Source organism: Periophthalmus magnuspinnatus, chromosome 7, assembly GCF_009829125.3.
Source record: "Periophthalmus magnuspinnatus isolate fPerMag1 chromosome 7, fPerMag1.2.pri, whole genome shotgun sequence".
Taxonomy (NCBI): domain Eukaryota; kingdom Metazoa; phylum Chordata; class Actinopteri; order Gobiiformes; family Gobiidae; genus Periophthalmus; species Periophthalmus magnuspinnatus.
In genome coordinates this window covers 31,775,915-31,783,417 of record NC_047132.1, presented here as the reverse complement: position 1 = coordinate 31,783,417, position 7,503 = coordinate 31,775,915, and positions in this window count along the sequence as shown.

Genomic DNA, 7,503 nt, shown 5'->3' with positions numbered 1-7,503 from the left:
GTGAAAGATGTGCTCAAAGCGTGTCCCAGTGGGCGCCGTGCACTGTTTGCGTTGTAAGTATGCGCTGGGGGTAGTACTAGTTCTGCTAACCCAAAAATAGCAAAGGTGTGATGTAAAAATGGAGAGGTCGTTTTCAGAGTAACTGAGACTGGTGAGTCACTTTCACACACAAACACGTGGGGCGTGCGCTCGGGCCCGAACACGACACAAAGGCACATGGAGGGACGGGTCTCAACGTGGGGCGCGGGGCAGTGACCGGGATGTGTTAGTTATTAGTTATTAGTGAGTTTAACGCTGTTTTTTTGACAGTTTGGACACTCAGTCATTCAGTGTTTTTATTTTGTTGTGTTATTTTTACTACTTTCTACATAAAGAACTTAACTCGACTCATATGAAACAAGTTATATGGGTTTACTGTATTTTCCAGAGTATAAGTCGCACTGGAGTATAAGTCACATCTGAGTATAAGTCGCGTCTGAGTATAAGTCGCATCTGAGTATAAATCGCATCTGAGTATAAGTCGCGTCTGAGTATAAGTCGCATCTGAGTATAAGTCGCACTGGAGTATAAGTCACATCTGAGTATAAGTCGCACTGGAGTATAAGTCACATCTGAGTATAAGTCGCACCGAAGTATAAGTCACATCTGAGTATAAGTCACATCTGAGTATAAGTCGCATCTGAGTATAAGTCATACTGGAGTATAAGTTGCATCTGAGTATAAGTCGTACTGGAGTATAAGTCGCACCGGAATATAAGTCGCACCGGAATATAAGTCGCACTGGAGTATAAGTCACATCTGAGTATAAGTCATACTGGAGTATAAGTCGCATCTGAGTATAAGTCACACTGGAGTATAAGTCGCACTGGAGTATAAGTCGCACTGGAGTATAAGTCGCACCGGAGTATAAGTCACATCTGAGTATAAGTCACATCTGAGTATAAGTCACATCTGAGTATAAGTCACATCTGAGTATAAGTCACATCTGAGTATAAGTCGCACCCCCGGACAAACTATGAAAAAAAGTGTGAAAAATATGTTATGTAGTAAAGGAAAAAAAAATTAATAACTACTAAATATTTTTCAGAAAACAAAGTGTGGAGACTTTGAGGATTTGAAAATAAATATGTAAAAAATATTTAATGGAGTTTTAACTTTAGCTTAGCTCTACTATTTTTTTTATTTTATTTCAAATCCTCAAAGTCTCCCCCTTTGCTTTGTCGAAAAATATTATATCTGATGTATTTTGTGTGTATATAAAGTATAAAAGTTGCCTGTTGTAGTGTGTTTTCATGTCTATCTTGTATTTGGTTTAAACACATTGGTTTGACACATGTGATGTCATGTTTACTCCAGTTATGTAAGAGTGTTTTACGTCTGTTCACTTTACAAATGGTGTAATTCAGTTTCATACTTGTCTTGTTTTAATGCAATATTCCTGTAAACTTGGACAATTCATTTAATTTAATTTTAATTTATTTTAATTGAATTTAATTTCATTAATTTATTTTTATTATTTTTATTTTAATGTATTTATATATATATATATATTTTTTTTTTTTATTTTATCTTTTTAATTTTTTTCATGTATGTATTTATTTATTTATTCATTTTTGTACTTTTTTTTCTTTTTCTTTTTTTCAGAATTTTACTTTCCTCACATAAAAAGCCACAAACACAACATCATTCCAACAATAAACAAACAGTGTGTGCACAGTTACAGTCACACATAATGAACACAGGATCTGTCGTTTTCTGTCGTTCTAAGCAGAAAATAAGATTTCATTTTGTCTCACATCTTGTCAAATTTGTCCATTCGAAGTCCGTTGCACATCGTCATTCATTCCATAACAAAGATTGAGTTCTCCAGGTTGTTCCGATCCTCCAGGGTTGGGAAAACTTGGACAATTTAAAGTTCTCTGTGTAACTTTTGTAGTGGTGAATACGACACCTGCTCGTTGTTGTTTCTTTGCTTTAAATGTTCTACAATAACCGATGTGTCTTCCATAGGTGAAAAATCTGACATCAAGGCCAAGTTACAGGTCAGATCTGCGAAGCCTGTAATACGCCGCGGGGCGTACACAGTAAGAATGTTTGTTTGTTTGTTTGTTTGTTTTTTATGTTAACAAGTTAAACAATGGTGTAATAATGTGGTAGCTCTTGTAATTCCATAATTTGTTATTCATCTGTCCTGTGAATAGACTGTGATTTTATGGTAAAAAACATACTTTTATCAAAAAATAAATAAATAAAAAAAAAGAATGTTTTTGAGCAATAAAATTAAATAATAAAAATAAATCAATAATAAAATAATAATAATAATAATAATAATAATAATAATAATAATAATAATAATAATAAATGAATGAATGAATAAATAAATAAACTTAAGGTGAGTTTAATCCAGTAGAGTTGAATATTATAGGGTCTTTAAGCAGGTGGTGTATCTCCCATCAGAAAAGTTGCTTAGTGCACCTTTAAGTCCTGTCTTCTTTTGGTATAAGTTGTCGTTTGTGTGCTTGGTGTTGCAGATTGCGTCCTGTCAGAGTCATGTCCTGTTTATTTTCGAGGCCCACACGTTTTGCTCTTGGTCTTATTCTTATTTTAGACTTGTAAAAATGGTCCTGTGTGTGGTGATACTTCCTCTACTCTGAGAATCGGTGACACAACACAGCCACTTGTCAAATCCTTTTTCTCATTGGCATTTTTTTCTTTCTTTTTTTTTTTTTTTTTCTCTTGTGTGACTTCGCAGAAATTGCCGGCTGCTCTCGTGTGATTGGCCGAGGAGCAGATTCCCACTCGAGCGACTTAAGGTACGAGCATTCATAAATCCTCCGTAATCTCGTTTACTTTGACCGTGGTCTCTGTGGGAGCCGAACTAAACGGCGACCTGGTCCAGCGGCCGGTCTCCGCACGCACCGGGTTTAAGGGGTCATCGGGGTCAGGTTGCAACCCGCCCCCTCCCCCCCTTTTTTACCCCGACCCCTCTCTCCCCGCGGCGTATTACAGGCGCACAGATGTAGACTCGACTCCGTTTTAAACTGCTTTCCCTGCGTGATGTCATCGAGCGCCGACACTAAAGCTCACGTTGGGGTCGACCTCGAGATATTTTTACGCACGTCTCTGAAAAAAACGCCACTCGCCACTCGCTCGCCACTTTTGCAAATCACGTAGAATCATTGAAAGTGTAGTATCCAGGATCCAGCGTCACAGGATTTGCAAATACTTTTTAAGACTTAAAACCTGCAACCTTGAAAGTTGTAAATACTGCAAATGATTTTTTTTTTTTAAATACTCTGAAAAGTTTGAAGAATGGTTTCGTCCTTGGTTTCGAGACGTAGAGTCTGTTTGTTCAAAAAGGCCTGTCACTACTTTTCATTGCCGTTTTCAAATTCGTATGATCCTGTTCTTGTATTTGTGCAGATGTTTTTGGTTTTGAATCAGACAACCTGCTGTCGCCCTTCGAGTTTTATTTTAAATTCAAAATGCAATATATTCTAGATTTGTTTTGTTTTTTTGGACATGTTTGCGCAGATATAAAACTGATGATAACATTATAAAACGTTACAGTTGGCCAGAAAAGTTCATTTTTATATTTAAATAACTGGTCATCCCACTTTTTTATAGACGTTTTAAAGACATTTTTACTTTAACCTCCTAAAATCCAAGCTCTTACATGAGTTTATTCATTTCTCTTGGTTATTTGAGCTGATTGGACCTGATGAAAGTAAAAATAAACATTTATCTTTTTACATTATGAGAAAAATCATGTCCACATATGAGGACATCCGTTCTACGTTTGAATCATTTTGATAGAACGTTTGAATAATGATTTGTAAAAACTATTTATTAAGTGCCTGAAACAGCAATATTTGTCCTGAGTGTAAAAGAAAAATGAGGAGCGACAATTGTGTCTCTTGGAAGAATGTGTCACATTTGAAGAGCTTTAACAAAGTCCATCTTTAATCTAAACTATAATGTGTTAAACTCTTCTGTCACCTTTAAGTGGCAGTTTAATGTCCTCATATGTGGACACCAGGATCTTGTAGAGAAAAATAAAATATTGTGACCTAGATAATCCAAAACGTGCTGTCCACATACACTGTATGGCCAAAAAAAAAAAAAAAAGTCCCCACCAAAAGAAAAGGTCACACACTCTTTCATTCGCTGTGGCATTGTTTCGATTTCACTTCTGCAATGTCACAAGATTTATTTCCATCCAGTGTTGCTTTAATTTTCCACCAAGATGTTGCATTGATGCTGGTCGAGTCTGACGCTGCTCAAAGCTTCTCCAGCACAAAGATTCTCACTGGGGTTAAGGTCTGGACTCTGTGGTGGACGATCCATGTGTGAAAATGACGTCTCACGCTCCTGATCCACTCTGTCACAATTTGACCCTGATGAATCCTGGCATTGTCATCTTGGAATATGCCCGTGCCATCAGGGAAGAAAAAAATCCATTGATGGAATAACCTGGTCATTCAGTATATTCCGGTGTCAGCTGACCTCACTCTGCTGAACCTAGACCGGACCAACTGCAGCAACACCAACGTATTTGCTTAGTTAAATCCAGGTGGTGACTTTTTTTTTGGCCAGGCAGTGTATTTTATTCTATCAAAATCATTAAAAAAATAGCATGTCATGTAAGAGTTTGGGTCTAAGGAGGTTAAGTAACTCGTCAACTATCTTTTGTCTGAAATATATAAGACATTTTTACTTTAAATTTGAATAAATATGGCAGATTTAGTGATAGTGGCAGGCCCAAATTTTGATAAACATAAAACACAGGAAGGCAGGCTGCTTTAAAACAAGGTGAATAGTAAAAAAATATAACATATTTTCTGGAGTATAAGTCGCGCTGGAGTATAAGTCACACCAGCCAAAAAACGCAAAATAATGAAGAAAAAACATATATAAGTCGCGCTGGAGTATAAGTCGCACTAGCCAAAAAACGCAAAATAATGAAGAAAGAACATATAAGTCGCGCTGGAGTATAAGTCGCACTAGCCAAAAAACGCAAAATAATGAAGAAAGAACATATATAAGTCGCACTGGAGTATAAGTCGCACTAGCCAAAAAATGCAAAATAATGAAGAAAAAACATATAAGTCGCGCTGGAGTATAAGTCGCACCAGCCAAAAACGCAAAATAATGAAGAAAAAACATATTTCACGTATAAATCACACCTGAGTATAAGCTGCCACGGCCAAACTATGAAAAAAGTGTGATTTATAGTCCAGAAAATACAGTAATTGTTGTGATTACCCAGTACTTAAACTTAAATAAATACTTTTTATGTTCACGCTCTGATCAGCGGTGTAGTCGTTCCCACTTTGCATACACTTTTTTTCCCCCACCTCATTTGTCAGCAGGACATTTTAATACCACAGATGCCCTCCCAAATCTCATGACTATGTATGCTTTTCATTTTCGGGTGTCAAACTTGGCGAGAAGCGGCTGTGCTTGTTCCCAGTGCTATTTACAACCGTGTTTATAGAATGTTGTAGTGTGAATGCAGAAGTGAGAGAAGGAGAGGGAGAGAAGGAGAGGAGGAAACGATACTAAGATGTTTTGGCTTGGCCTGTGAGCTCTGCCAAATCATCACAAGAGCAGCGGCGTGCAGGAGTCACACCCACCCACACACGAGGCTCGTTTGATTACAATCCTCCTCCCACTTCAGAGCGCCAGTCAGACAGAAACTTTCAGAAGATAGCGCTGCTGTCGCTGTGGCATTAATGATCAGATGACTTTAGATTTTTATGCATGGTTGAGCTCAAATATTTAGCTGACAGACTGGAAATGAGTTTTATGTGGTTACTTTGGGCTGATGACCTTTTTCGAGTTTATTATATTGCGTGAAGTAGTTGCAGTACTAGTTTCTGGCTGGTTGGTGAAACTAAGTCATATCTGTACCTGTTTCTACCAAGCTTTTATCTAAGTGCATGGGTTTATATCGGTATTCTGACTTTGATGGGTTGCCGCTCCACAGATCTGACCTATAACTTGGCTTACATGTGGTTACTTTGGGCTTATGATCTTTTTCGAGTTTATTATATTACGTGAAGTAGTTGCAGTACTAGTTTCTGTCAGTCGTATTTCTAAATTTAAATGTTTTTTTTCCATACTTAAAGCTGCTCTATGTGACTTTTCTGAAAGGGGGAATCCGCCACTTGCTCGTCGCCATGGAGATGCTGTTGGTTTGCCTGGAATGTTACACAGTATGGCTTTAATCGCATCTACCAAATGTTTATTTAAGTACATGGGTTTATATTGTTCAAAATATTATCGTAAAAATCACTCGTTCTCATTGTGAGGGGTCGCCACTCCACAGATCTGACCTGTAACTTGACTTGATGGTGTCGCCAGCTCGCCTCCATGGAGCTGTTGCCGCTTCACCTGGAATGTTACACAGTATGGCTTTAAAAAATAGCTACCAAGCGGTTATTTAAGCGCATGTGTTTGTATCGTTCAAACTATTATCTTAAAAATCTTACACCGTGAGGGGTCGCCGCTCCCCAGATCTGACCTGTAACTTGATGTTGTCACCTGTTTAATGCCGTACTGTGGGACATTCTAGGCATAGGTGGTGTATCTTCCACTTTTTACACTGGGAAAGTTCCATAGAGTGTCTTTAATCCAACTTATGCGAGGCCTTTCCATTAAATTTCATTCGTTTTTTTGTTAATAGATTTGAATAGAACCTTTTTATATTTATCCAGGCATGGGACCACGCCCTGACCACGCCCTGACCACGCCCTGACCACGCTATGACCTACATGTCGTATTAAACCTCCATCTAAACCAGGTTAAACTCAAAGTGGGGTGTCATCCATCTGTTCCGTCCAATCATCCTCCGTCATAACTGAGCGAATGTATCAAATTCGCACTTCATTTTCATCTCCGGGCCTCAGATTCGCTTTGTAAGACACTCGTGCTGCGTTAGCCGCTCTGACCCAGACCGGGCCCGGCTCCACGTCTGCAACGTTTGGGAAAAGGAGGACACGGAACACAGCGGGACAGACGAGGCCGGCTCCTCGCGCTGGTGACAAACTCCACCGCTCCGGCCCGTGTGGAGCAGTCATGGGTTTACTCCGGGTCGTTTTATGGGAACTGGGGCACGCTGTACAGTAAAAACAGCATATGACTTCTGAGTACGCGTTCTCAGGGAGGTTTCACAATAAGATGTGTTTCAGGACGCACGATGGGACGAGGAAATGATACTGAAACATACGTATACTACATTTTCTACAGAAATGGTTTGGTTCCAGGGCTGTTGTCTTACACATTTAACATCTCATTCACAAAAACAAGAGCTAAAATAAAACATACAGAATCACTTTTAAGGTGTATATACAGTACCAGTCAAACGTTTGAACACACACTCATTCAATGCTTTATTCTTTACTTTTACTTGTGCATATTTTGTATTTTTTCCCTCAAATAATTTCCTTGAAGCTGCACTTTGCGTCTGTCACGGCATTAAACTCGTCTGTTTTGAAAGCA